Raw genomic sequence first — 14,619 nt, 5'->3', positions numbered from 1 at the left:
CCCCCCCCCCTCCTCCCAACCACCCACCCTTGCCTACATTTGGAAAAGTGCCGAAACAAAACGCAGTTATTTCCACGTGTGCCAGCTGAGGCTGAAACGGTTCACTTCCGGGTAAGGGGAAGAGAGAGAAGGAAAAATATATATATAAAAAAACACACACGCAGATCAAAGGCTTGGATCTGGATGCAATGTGGATGGAATCAAGGCTGGACGGAATCCAGCGTTTTAAAGCAACGGGGGAAGGGGAAAAAAAACTCTGCAATTCATAAGCTTAAACTCATCTGTGGTCTTATTTGTCCTCAGTTCAGATTCAATAAGGAGAACTGCAACTGAAATGTTGAGTGTTTTCCATTGAGAACTGCATTTAAACTGACGCCCTAACCCTCAACACGTTTTCAATGTTATTGTTGGACCCCCCTCGGCACTTTGTCCAGTGTCTTTGCACATTTTCATTTATATTGCAGTAATGTCAAGTCAGATCTCTCAATCTGCATGCCGGTGTGACATAGCTCCACTAGATGATTCAACCCCCAGTTTTTTAATCACGATCCCGTATAATCCTTATTATTTTCTTTCAACAGCGAAAAGTAAACACATCTGAAAAAGCAAATGTGAGTTCCAGTCCCACTCTAGAGACTTAAGCGCACAATCCAGGCCTGACACTTCAGTGCAGTACCGAAGGAGCGCTGCACTGTCGGAGGTGCCATCTTTCGGATGAGATGTTAACCCGTCTGCCCTCTCGGGTGGACGTAAAAGATCCCATGGCACTATTGCGAAGAAGAGCAGGGGAGTTATCCCCGGTGTCCTGGCCAATATTTATCCCAGTGACGCGTCCTCGGCCCAACCATCTTCAGCTGCATCACAGGAGAAGAAGATAAGAATTAGGAGCAGGAGTAGGCCATTCGGTCCCTCGAGCCCGCTCCGACATTCAATAAGATCATGGCTGATCTTCTACCTCAACTCCACTTTCCTGCACTGTCCCCATATCCCTTGATTCCCTCAATATTCAAAATGTATTCAAAGACTGAGCCTCCACAGCTCTCTTCAAAGATTCACCACCCTCTGAGTGAAGAAGTTTCTCCTCATCTCAGTCCTAAATGGCCGACCCCTTATTCTGAGACTGTGACCTCTGCTTCTAGACTCCCTAGCCAGAGGAAACATCCTCCCTGCATCTACCCTGTCAAGCCCTGTAAGAATTTTGTATGTTTCAATGAGATCACCTCTCATTCTTCTAAACTCTAGAGAATATAGGCCTAGTCTGCTCATTTTCTCCTCATAGGACAATCCCCCCATCCCAAGAATCAGTCTGGTGAACCTTCGTTGCAGTTCCTCTATGGCAAGTATATCCTTCCTTAGGTAAGGAGACCAAAACTGTACACAGTAATCCAGGTGCGGTCTCACCAGGGCCCTATGTAATTGCAGTAAGATGTCTTCAGTTCTATACTTAAATCCTCTTGTAATAAATGCCAACATACCAATTGCTTTCTTAATTGCTTGCTGTATCTGCATGTTAACTTTCGGTGATTCTTGTATAAAGACACCCAGGTGCCTCTGAACACCAACATTTCCCAATCTCTCACCATTTAAAAAATACTCTGCTTTTCTATTTTTCCTATCAAAGTGGATAACTTCACATTTCTCCACGTTATATTCCATCTGCCATGTTCGTGCCTCATTAATGACCTTCCATCCATCATAAGGTGAGGACTGGGGTTGTATACTGATTATTCCCCAGTGTTCAGCTCCATTCACACCCCTCTGATAATGAAACAGCCCACAGCAGCATACAGTATTCAGACTTTGGCTGACAAATGGCAGGTAACATACATGCCACATAATGACCATCTTGAACAAGAGAAAGACCAGTCATCGCCCTTGACCTTCAATGGCATCACAATTGCCAAGACCCCATTGACAGCCTATGGGTCATCATTGACCAGAAGCTGAACTGGACCAGCCATATCAACAGTGCTGCAAGAGCAGGAGAGAAACTGAGTACTCTGCCATGATTGGCCCACCTCCTGACCTCTCAAAGCCTCTCCACCATCTACAAGGCTCAAGTCAGGAGTGTGACTGGCTCAGTTGGTAACACTCTCGCCTGAGTCAGCAGGTTGTGGATTCAAAGACCCACTCCTAAAACTTGAGCACAAAAATCCAGGCTGACACTCCAGTGCAGCACTGAGAGAAAGAAAGAAAGACTTGCATTTATATATCGCCTTTCACAACCACTGGACGTCTCAATGCGCTTTACAGCCAATGAAGTATTTTTTGAAGTGTAGTCCCTGTTGTAATGTGGGAAATGCAGCAGCAGCAGCAGAGAGAGCGCTGCACTGTTGGAGGTGCCGTCGTTCGGATGAGACGTTAAACCGAGGCCCCGTCTGCTCTCTCAGGTGGGCATAAAAGATCCCATGGCACTACTTTGAAGAAGGGCAGGGGGGTTATTCCCAGTGTCCTGGCCAATATCCCTCAATCAATGTAACAAAAAAACAGATTATCTGTTCATTATCACATTGCTGTTTGTGGGAGCTTGCTGTGCGCAAATTGGCTGCCGCATTTCCTACATTACAACAGAACTTCATTGGCTGTAAAGTGGTTTGGGACATCATGAGGTGAAAGGCTTTATATAAAGCACGGCCAACACCACCTTCTTGGGACAACTAGGGATGGGCAATAAAAGCAATTTTGCCAGCAACGCCCACATCCCGAGATCATATTTTTAAAAAACATCTCCTGAAATGATAGCACTGTTTTCCTTTGCCAAGACCCCCACCGTTGATAGCTGACAGCATCCTTTTCAAGTTAGGGCAGGAGCTCCTTGGAAGTGTTCCAATATTTGAAGGGTGTCCCACACACAAAAAAGTTTGAAAATCACTGATATAGAGGAGTCTGCATTTGATTCTTGGTGGTGTAACGCAATCTCTTTCAGTGTAGACTTGAGTGTGCATCCATATGCTAGGGGTGAAGACTTTCAATGTTGCACTCTAGTCTATACATGCATTATTGATATTTCATTTTGCAAAAACTCAAAATTGTGGCTTCTTAAACCTGGATCATGAGGAATGAGATATCTGAGATGTATTAAATGATAATAGAGCTATGTGCTATGTTATATTTTGGAATAAATCATAAATTCTTCAAAATGGTTCTCACACATAATTCATTTTTACGAATGTCCTTCCCAGTCTGTTTTTGATTTGTCCAAAAAGCAAAATATTGTAGTTGCTGGAAATCTGAAATAAAAACAGAAAATGCTGGAAACACAACCAGTCAGGCAGCATAGAATCATAGATCATAGAATCACAGAACGGTTACAGTACAGAAGGAGGCCATTCGGCCCGTCGAGCCCGTGCCGGCTCTCTGCAAGAGCACTTCAGCCAGTCCCACTTCCCCGCCTTTTCCTCATAACCCTGCATATTTTTTTCCTTTAGGTACTTATACAATTCTCTTTTGAAAACCACGATTGAATCTGCCTCCACCACCCTTCCAGGCAGTGCATTCCATAAGCACTCAAGTCGCCTTTGGTTCTTCTGCCAATCACCTTAAATTTGTGTCCCCTGGTTCTCGACCCTTCCGCAAACGGGAACAGTTTCTCTCTATCTACTCTGTCCAGACCCCTCATGATTTTGAACACCTCTATCAAATCTCCTCTCAACCTTCTCTGCTCCAAGAAGATCAACCCCAGCTTCTCCAGTCTATCCACGTAACTGAAGTGCCTCATCCCTGGAATCATTCTTGGAACACTTTTCTGAATCCTTTCTAAGGTCTTCGTATCCTTCCGAAAATGTGGTGCCCAGAATTGGACACAATACTCCAGTTGAGGCCGAACCAGTGTTTTATAAAGGTTCACTATAACTTTCTTGCCTTTGTACTCTATGCCTCTGTTTATGAAGCCCAGGATCTCGTATGCTTCTTTAACCGTTTCTCAACCTGGCCTGCCACCTTCAGCGATTTGTGCACAAACACCTCCAGGTCTCTCTGTTTATGCACCCCCTTCAGAATTGTACCCTTTAGTTTATATTGCCCCTCCTCATTCTTCCTAACAAAATGTATCACTTTGCATTTTTCTGCATTAAATTTCAGCCACACTACTATGGCCATGCCCAATCTCGGCTGATCTTGGAAGCATCAGTGAAGAGATAAACAAAACTAGTGTTTCAGGCCAATGACGTTACATCATAGGTAGTTCCTCGAAAGCGAGGGAGACTTGCTTCCACTCTAAAAGTGAGTTCTCAGGTGACTGAACAGTCCAATACGGGAATTACAGTCTCTGTCACAGGTGGGACAGACAGTGGTTGAAGGAAAGGGCGGGTGGGGAGTCTGGTTTGCCTGCGCTTGTTTTCTGCATGCTCTCGGTGATGAGACTCGAGGTGCTCAGTGCCCTCCTGGAATGCTCCTCCTCCACTCAGGGCCTTACATCAGAACTGGTAGATGTTAGAGTTGAACAGGTTTTAAGCAAGTACGGAGTCACTGGAAAAACGGGGCAGGTAAAAAAGAAAAGTCTGTGATAGGCTGGAGGGTAGGAGTGATTAAATGACAAAAGTGTTGATGGTGTAAGGTGTCAGCTGTGGCTCAGTGGGTAGCACTCTTGTCACTGTGGCAGGAGCTTGTGGGTTCAAGTCTAACTCAAGACTTGATCACAAAAATCTAGGCTGACACTCCAGTGCTGCACTGTTGGAGATCCAATCATTTGGATGAGACATTAAATGTCTGCCCTCTCAAGGCTGTTCCTTTTTTATTTGTTACATAGCTTGCATGAAAAATCACAGCAGCATTTTTCCTTTCAGAAATGTTGATCAATTGCTAAACACCCTTTTAGTCAATTAATGTCAAATGACGGCTAAAGAACAAACATGCATTTCTATAAAAGAAAGAATTTGCATTTGACCGAGATGAGCTTTCAACCACATATCCTCAGCATAACTAAGACCACCTATTTCCACCTCTGTAACATCGCCTGTCTCCACCCTTGCCTCAGCTCATCCGCTGCAGAAGCCCTCATCCAAGCCTTCGTTACCTCTAGACTTGACTACTCCAATGCACTCCTGGCTGACCTCCCACATTTCACCCTACATAAACTAGAGGTGATCCAAAACTCTTCTGCCTGTGTCCTAACTCGCACCAAGTCCCGCTCACCCATCACCCCTGTGCTCGCTGACCTACATTGGCTTCCGGTTAAGCATTGCCTCGTTTTCAAAATTTTCATTCTTATTTTCAAATCCCTCCATGGCCTCGCCCCTCCCTTTCTCTATAATCTCCTCCAGCCCCACAAACCCCGAGATGTCTGCGCTCCTCTAATTCTGCCCTCTTGAGCCCTGATTATAATCACTCAACCATTGGTGCCTTCTGATGTCTCGGCCCCAAATTGTGGAACTCCCTGCTTAAACCTTTCCAACTCTCTACTTCTTTTTCCTCTTTCAAGACACTCCTTAAAACCGACCTCTTTGACCAAGCTTTTGGTCACCTGCCCTAATTTCTACTTATGCGGCATGGTGTCAAATATTATTTATCTCATAATACTCCTGTGAAGGGCCTTGGGACATTTCACTACGTTAAAGGCGCTATATAAATACAAGTTGCTGTTGTTGTTATTGTATAGCGACTTACAGAATTTCATAATGCCCCAAAGTGCTTTACAGCCAATACATTTATTTTCGAGGTGAGTTGCTATTGTATTGTAGGGAAATGTGGTGGCCAATTTGCACACGGTAAAATCCCACAAGCGGCAATGGGACAATGTCCGGATCATCGGTTTTAGTGACATTGGTTCTTCGAGTAGTGCTGTGGGATCTTTTACATTCACCTGTGAAGGCGGATTGGGCCCAGTTTATCAACTCATCCAAAAGATGGCACCTTTAACATTTCCTCAGCCCATCAAAGTGCCAGCCTGGATTATGTGCTCGAGTCTCTGGAGTGGGGCATGAAGCCACAACCTTCTAATTTAGAATTGAGAGTTGCCATCACTGAGCCATGGCTGATACCATATGGTTCCTTTCGCATCCTCAGTTTGTCCCAAATCATATCGCAGCCAACGAATTATTTTGAAGTGTAGTCACTGATGTTATTCAGGCAAACGTACAGCCAATCTGTACACAGCAAGGTCCCGGAAACTGCAATAAGATAAATGACCAGTTAATCTATTTTTGATGGTGTTGGTAGAGAGATAACTATTGGCCCAGGAAACTCGCCTGCTTTTCTTCAAGTAGTGCCATTGAATCTTTTGCATCCACCTGCACAGCTATAGGAGGCATCAGTTTAACATCTCATCCAAAAGACAGCATCTCCAACAATCCCAGAGTACGGCACCAAAACAACAGCCTAGTTTCCCTGATTAAGTCCTGAACCCACTGTCTTCTGCTCCTAAAGTGGGTATTTTACCACTGAACCAGCCTGAGCCTGAATATAAAATGCAAACAGAATTCGGCAGAAAGTCTAAGAGCAAAGAAGGGTAAGGAGAGATTTACCTTGTGTCAGCTGTGGCTCAGTGGGTAGCAATTTCACCACTGAGTCAGAAGGTTGTGGGTTTGAGTCCCATTCCAGGAACTTGAATACAAAAATCTAGGCTGACACTCCAGTGCAGTGCTGAGGGAGTGCTGCATTGTCGGAGGTGCCTGTCTTTCAGATGATGTGTTAAATTGAGGCATCATCTGCTCTCTGAGGTGGACATAGAAAATAGGTGTAGGAGTAGGCCATTCAGCCCTTTGAGCTTGCACCACCATTCAATAAGATCATGGCTGATCATTCACCTCAGTACCCCATTCCTGCTTTTTCTCCATACCCCTTGATCCCTTTAGCCGTAAGAACAAGAACATAAGAATTAGGAACAGGAGTAGGCCATCTAGCCCCTCGAGACTGTTCCGCCATTCAACAAGATCATCCCTTATTGGTTAAAAATCTAACTATCTGTGATTTGAATACATTCAATGAGCTAGCCTCAACTGCTTCCTTGGGCAGAGAATTCCACAGATTCACAACCCTCTGGGAGAAGAAATTCCTTCTCAACTCGGTTTTAAATTGGCTCCCCCGTATTTTGAGGCTGTGCCCCCTAGTTCTAGTCTCCCCGACCAGTGGAAACAACCTCTCTGCCTCTATCTTGTCTATCCCTTTCATTATTTTAAATGTTTCTATAAGATCACCCCTCATCCTTCTGAACTCCAACGAGTAAAGACCCAGTCTACTCAATCTATCATCATAAGGTAACCCCCTCATCTCCGGAATCAGCCTAGTGAATCATCTCTGTACCCCCTCCAAAGCCAGTATATCCTTCCTTAAATAAGGTGACCAAAACTGCACGCAGTACTCCAGGTGCAACCTCACCAATACCCTGTACAGTTGCAGCAGGACCTCCCTGCTTTTGTACTCCATCCCTCTCGCAATGAAGGCCAACATTCCATTCAACTTCCTGATTACCTGCTGCACCTGCAAACTAACTTTTTGGTATACATGCACAAGGACCCCCAGGTCCCTCTCCCCATTCAAATAATATTCCCTTTTACTGTTTTTTTCCCCCCAAGGTGGATGACCTCACATTTTCCGACATTGTATTCCATCTGCCAAACCTTAGCCCATTCGCTTAACCTATCTAAATCTCTTTGCAGCCTCTCTGTGTCCTCTACACAACCCGCTTTCCCACTAATCTTTGTGTCATCTGCAAATTTTGTTACACTACACTCTGTCCCCTCTTCCAGGTCATCTATGTATATTGTAAACAGTTGTGGTCCCAGCACCAATCCCTGTGGCACACCACTAACCACCGATTGCCAACCTGAAAAGGACCCATTTATCCCGACTCTCTGCTTTCTGTTAACCAGCCAATTCTCGATCAATGCTAATACATTTCCTCTGGCTCCGCGTACCTTTATCTTCTGCAATAACCTTTTGTGTGGCACCTTATCGAATGCCTTTTGGAAATCTAAATACACCACATCCATCGGTACACCTCTATCCACCATGCTCGTTATATCCTCAAAGAATTCCAGTAAATTAGTTAAACATGATTTCCCCTTCATGAATCCATGTTGCGTCTGCTTGATTGCACTATTCCTATCTAAATGTTCCGCTATTTCTTCCTTAATGATAGCTTCAAGCATTTTCCCCACTACAGATGTTAAACTAACCGGCCTATAGTTACTTGCCTTTTGTCTGCCCCCTTTTTTAAACAGAGGCATTACATTAGCTGCTTTCCAAACCACTGGTACCTCCCCAGAGTCCAGAGAACTTTGGTAGATTATAACGAATGCATCTGCTATAACTTCCGCCATCTCTTTTAATACCTTGGGATGCATTTCATCAGGACCAGGGGACTTGTCTACCTTGAGTCCCATTAGCCTGTCCAGCACTACCTCCCTAGTGATAGTGATTGTGTCAAGGTCCTCCCTTCCCACATTCCCGTAACCAGCAATTTTTGGCATGGTTTTTGTGTCTTCCACTGTGAAGACCGAAGCAAAATAATTGTTTAAGGTCTCAGCCATTTCCACATTTCCCATTATTAAATCCCCTTTCTCATCTTCTAAGGAACCAACATTTACTTTAGTCACTCTTTTCCATTTTATATATCGGTAAAAGCTTTTACTCTCTGTTTTTTTGTTTTGTGCAAGTTTACTTTCGTAATCTATCTTTCCTTTCTTTATTGCTTTCTTAGTCATTCTTTGCTGTTGTTTAAAATTTTCCCAATCTTCTAGTTTCCCACTAACTTTGGCCACCTTATACACATTGGTTTTTAGTTTGATACTCTCCTTTATTTCCTTGGTTATGCACGGCTGATTATCCCTTCTCTTACCGCCCTTCTTTTTCACTGGAATATATTTTTGTTGAGCACTATGAAAGAGCTCCTTAAAAGTCCTCCACTGTTCCTCAATTGTGCCACCGTTTAGTCTGTGTTCCCTGTTTACTTTAGCCAACTCTGCCCTCTTCCCACTGTAGTCCCCTTTGTTTAAGCATTTGAGACACTACTTCCTCACCCTCAATCTGTATTTCAAATTCAACCATATTGTGATCACTCATTCCGAGAGGATCTTTTACTAGGAGATCGTTTATTATTCCTGTCTCATTACACAGGACCAGATCTAAGATAGCTTGCTCCCTTGTAGGATCTGTAACATACTGTTCTAAGAAACAATATTGTATGCATTCTATGAATTCCTCCTCAAGGCTACCCCGTGCGATTTGATTTGACCAATCGATATGTAGGTTAAAATCCCCCATGATTACTGCCATTTCTTTTTCACATGCCTCCATTATTCCCTTGATTATTGTCCGCCCCACCGTGAAGTTATTATTTGGGGGCCTATAAACTACGCCCACCAGTGACTTTTTCCCCTTACTATCTCTAATCCCCACCCACAATGATTCAACATTTTGTTCATTAGAGCCAATATCGTCTCTCACAACTGCCCTAATATCATCCTTTATTAACAGAGCTACCCTACCTCCTTTCCCTTCTTGTCTATCTTTCCGAATTGTCAGATACCCCTGTATGTTTAATTCCCAGTCTTAGCCACCCTGCAACCACGTTTCAGTAATGGCCACCAAATCATACCCATTTGTAATGATTTGTGCCGTCAACTCATTTACTTTGTTTCGAATGCTGCGTGCATTTAGGTAAAGTGTTTTAATATTAGTTTTTAAACCATGATTTTTAGTTTTGACCCCTCCTGCAGCCCCTTTATATTCATACATATTGTCCCTTCCTATCACCTTGTGGTTTACACTTACCCCAGTGCTACTCTGTTCTGTTGCTTCCTGCCTTTTGCATTCTTTCTTGGAGTTCTGTTCATCTGAGCTCTCACCACTCTAACTAGCTCAGAGCCCTCTCCTGGGTTCCCATCCTCCTGCCAAGGGTCATATCTAACTCCCTCTTGAATATATCTAACGAATTGGCCTCAACAACTTTCTGCGGTAAAGAATTCCACAGGTTCACAATTTTCTGAGTGAAGAAGTTTCTCTTCATCTCAGTCCTAAATGGCTTACCCCTTATCCTTAGACTGTGACCCCTGGTTCTGGAAGTAAAGGATCCTGCGGCACTATTTCGCAGAAGAGCAGGGCATTATCTCCAGTGTCCTGGCCAATATTTATCCCTCAATCAATATCACTAAAACAGATTATCTGGTCATTATCCCATTGCTGTTTGTGGGAGCTTGCTGTGCGCAAATTGGCTGCCGTTTTCTTACATCACAGCAGTGCCTACACTCCAAAAATACTTTGTTGGATGTAAAGTGCTTTTTGACGTCCGGTGGTTGTAAAAGGCGCTATAGAAATACAAGTCTTGCTTTCTTTCTTCTTTCTCTCTTTAATAGTGGTGTTCAAAACCACAAGGTTTGATGGAGTAAATAAAGAGAAATTGTTTCCACTGGCAGGAGGATCGGTAACCAGAGGACACAGATTCAAGATAATTGGCAAAAGAACCAGAAGGGAGAGCAGGAGAAGGTTTTTAACGCAGCGAGCTCTCATCTGGGACGCGCTACCTAAAAGAACGGTGGATGCGGATCCAATAGTAATTTTGAAAAGGGAATTGGATATATACTTGAAAAAGAAAAATGTGCGGGGCTATTGGGAAAGAGCGGGAGCGTGGAGCTAATTGGATAGCTCTTCCCAAGAGCCAGCACAGGCACGATGGGCTGAATGGCCCCCTTCTCCCTGTGCTGTGTGATTCGACATCCATCATTTTATTGTTGACATTTAAGCACCGCGGAGCAAGGAACACGCATGTGTTGGGGGTCAGATGTAAATACCGAGCATTAAACAGAGAGTGCAACTTTCCCGCTAGCATTTCAGTTGTATTTTGTTGGGACCATAATGGAAATATTCTAATGGGAAGAATGAACCAAATAGGCCAGAGCGCTGATGTTAAACAATGGGGCCAGTGTTATTTGGGCTGAATACAAGTGACATGTGTTAAGTTAATGTTCTGATCTTTCAGTCAGTGATGTGAAGGGAACAGTCTGCCAGATCCTTCACTGCCTTGGTTGACATTCAGTTAACTTTAGTGTTGCTTGCACATATTTGTAAAATTACACTTCTTTGTTTTTCCTTCTGTAACCGCAGTGTATGAAATGGCAGAATTCCTGTTGTTTAACGACTGATCTCTGTCTTTTCTCCTGCCAAGCAGTTTAATATCTACAAAAGCTCTTCTGGAATCTGATTTCCTATTAGGAAATAAAAGATGAAAAGTTGAAGGGTATCACTCTGCGGATGTATTAGCACTTTGTCATTAACATATTGTCTCTGACAGTGCTCCCGTACAGTAGGATAATCAGAACAGCGGGAGAGTGGCACAGTATGTGAGAAAAAAAACGATTAAATTCGGCTGAGCTCAAGCAACCATACATATTTCACTCTCGGGTGCTGTTCCATTGACAATGTGTTGTGTTTATTTTTTCCCAGTACATTTGTGGAATTTTGCTGGTGTACTTGGCCACCGCCGTTGCCCCTGCCGACACGGCACGCTTGCCCACTTTCCCCGGGCAGTAGCAGGGGCACGGCGGTCTGGATCACCCAGGAGCTGATGGTACGGCACTTGCTTGTAATGGGCCAGGCCGGGTGCGCTCGAATATATTGTTCACAAAAGAGTTCGTGACACTCATGGCTTTGGAGGAGATGCCGGTGTTGTGGTGGGCGGTGGAGGCTGAACCTGCTTCGCCACTCTGCAGACGTAGATGGGGTACTGGAGGTGATCCAAAACTCGACTGCCCATGTCCTAACTCGAACCAAGTCCCGCTCATCCGTCACCCCCCTGTGCTCGCCGACCTACATTGGCTTCTGGTTAAGCAATGCCTCGATTTCAAAATTCTCATCCTTGTTTTCAAATCCCTCCATGGCCTCGCCCCTCCCTATCTCTGTAATCGCCTCCAGCCCCACAAACTCCCCCGAGATGTCTGCACTCCTCTAATTCTGCCCTCTTAAGCATCCCTGATTATAATCGCTCAACCATTGTTGGCCGTGCCTTCTGTTGCCTAGGCCCCAAGCTCTGGAACTCCCTGCCTAAACCTCTCTGCCTCTCCACCTCTCTTTCCTCCTTCAAGACGGTCCTTAAAACCTACCTCTTTGACCAAGTTTTGGGCCACCTGCGCTAATTTCTACTTCTGCGGCTCGGTGTCAAATTTTTATCTCATAATACTCTGGGACTTGGGATGTTTCACTACTCTAAAGGCGTTGTATAAATACAAGTTGTTGTTGTTGTTGAGTAACTCTCGAACCTTTCCACTTCTTGCTGCCCTTTGCTGGCATTTTATTCATGGTTTTCTTGGCACCCTTCTTAGGAGCTGCTTTCTTTTCCTCAGGCATTTTCAAACGTTGTTTCCGACACAGATTGGTAGATGCGATTGCAATGCAGTGCTGGTTTTAATTAACAAACATTTAACAATTCCTGTTGTAGAACTGAACACAAAGCACAAATACAGTCCTGTCCAACCAGGAGATATTTAGTGAGGCGAAGCGTGCAATCGTTGGCTTGTAATCAGTATTTCTCCCGATGTGTCCGACACACACAACCTCCGCTTGGGCCCAGGTGGAGTATCTGGGCACCGCATCATAGCAAGCAAGCGAAGACTTCGGAGAGGGTACAGAAGAGATTTACTGGAATGGTTCCAGGGATGGGGGGATTACAGTTATGTGGATAGACTGGAGAGGCTGGGGTTATTCTCCTTGGAGCAGAGAAGGCTATGAGGAGATTTCATAGAGGTGTTTAAACTCATGACGGATTTAGATAGAGTAGCTGGAGAGAAAGAGTTTCCAACGGCTGAAGGGTCGATTTAAGGTGATAGGCAAAAGAACCAGAGGCAACATGAGGAAAACTTATCTATGCAACGAGTGGTTAGGATTTGGAATGCACTGCCTGATAGAGTGGTGGTTACGGATTCAATAATAGCCTTCAAAGGGGAATTGGATGAATACTTGAAGAAGAAAAAATTGCAGGGATATGGGGAAAGAGTGGGAGAGCGGGACTAACTGGATTGCTCTTCGAAAGAGCCGGTGCAGACTCGATGGGCCGAATGGCCTCCTTCTGTGCTGTACTGTTCTATGATTGAGGGAATCTATGATTGAGGAAACAGTTCCGGTCTCCTGAAAGAGAGTCACGCCTTCTGTGGCCCTTATTAACAATCAGACAGTCCCGAAGATTTTACGCAATAGACACAGAAAATTTTGGAAATGCACAACAGGCCTGTCATCATGTGGAGAGTGAAAATTAGCTGCACGTTTCACGTGTGGGCACTTCATCAGAACGAGAAACTAAAAGATAAATGAGCTCCTAATTAGCACCCTTTTATTATTTTTATTTGTACAAAGGATTATAAATAACATTAATTGGTGATTTTGTTTCTAGTTTTGAACTGAGTGTCAGGGTTATTGTCTTAGAGAATTAATGTCGTAAAATGTGTGAGCGTGCTAAGTGGCTAAGTGTCAGCTGTGGCTCAGTAAGCAGCACACTTGCCTGTGACTTAGAAGGTTGTTGGTTCAACTCCCACTCCAGGGGCTCTAAAAATCTAAGCTGGCACTGCCAGGGGAGTGCTGAGGGAGTGCTGCACTGTTGGAGGTGCTGTCTTTTGGATTAGATGCTAAACTCAGGCCCCGTCTGCCCTCTCAGTTGAATGTTACAACAAGGACGAAACTTCAAAAAGTACTTCATTGGCTGGAATGCAATTTGGGACTACTGGGGTTGTGAAGGGCACTATATAAATTGCAAGTTTTTTTTTACCCGTAATACAGTCAGTAATCAAGATATTCTAGCCGTTAATTCAGCCCACTATTGTTGGGACAGTAGATTATTTAAGCCAGTTCTGCAAGTATTCATTGTTTAAACTAGTAAGAAAAATATATCCCCAAAAATATAAAATATGTTAAAGTGAACCCTATTTCTTCATAATTGTTCAATTTGTGAAAGAGAGATATTGATGGTGACAATTATTCGTGAAATATTGCCCTCAAGGATTCCAAGTAGTTTTTACAACAGTAGAAGCTCTATACAGTCCCGTGGAGACGATCAAATATTTGTCTTGGTCTTATGACAAAATAGATATTAATAGAAATACATTAGAAATGAAATGGCACGAATCTATAAAGAGTAACAGCACGTTTCTCACTTTCCATGTCCGTGTACAGAACATTATGAGGGATGTGTATTTCCACAAGATTTAAGTTTTTCACTGAAAGTCATTTGTTTGAAAGTTTTTAACACTGAAAGTCACGGCAGGAGGCTTGAAAACCTGCATCACTTTGACACCTAATGGTAATGCTGTTCACCATTAAAGTACGGGTTAGAATAACGTACACAGGGCTGGATTTTTGTTATGTCGCCGCCTCTATTCGCGCCCCGGAGGGGCAGTAATGGTGGAGGAAATGCTTTCTGGCGGGCGGCCAGCTTCCTGTGCCCCGCCGACAAATTTGCAGCACCGCCCGGGAGCGTCAAGCCAGCGTGCAACGCCACCGGTTCCGACTGCGCGTTGAAATTCGTTATACGCTGAACCCTATATCGCCTCCGTAGCGCGCTGTGGTGGGACCAGCTGGAAAACCAGGCGGTCAGAGCTGTCCCGGCAGCAGTGGGCGATGGTGTTGCTGAATGAGGTCAGTTTGATTGTTTAGGTTCGTTTTATTTTTGCGATTTAGCTTATTGTGGGGGTGTTTAAG

Source organism: Pristiophorus japonicus, chromosome 2, assembly GCF_044704955.1.
Source record: "Pristiophorus japonicus isolate sPriJap1 chromosome 2, sPriJap1.hap1, whole genome shotgun sequence".
NCBI lineage: Eukaryota > Metazoa > Chordata > Chondrichthyes > Pristiophoridae > Pristiophorus > Pristiophorus japonicus.
Note: the sequence above shows the minus strand (reverse complement) of the source record.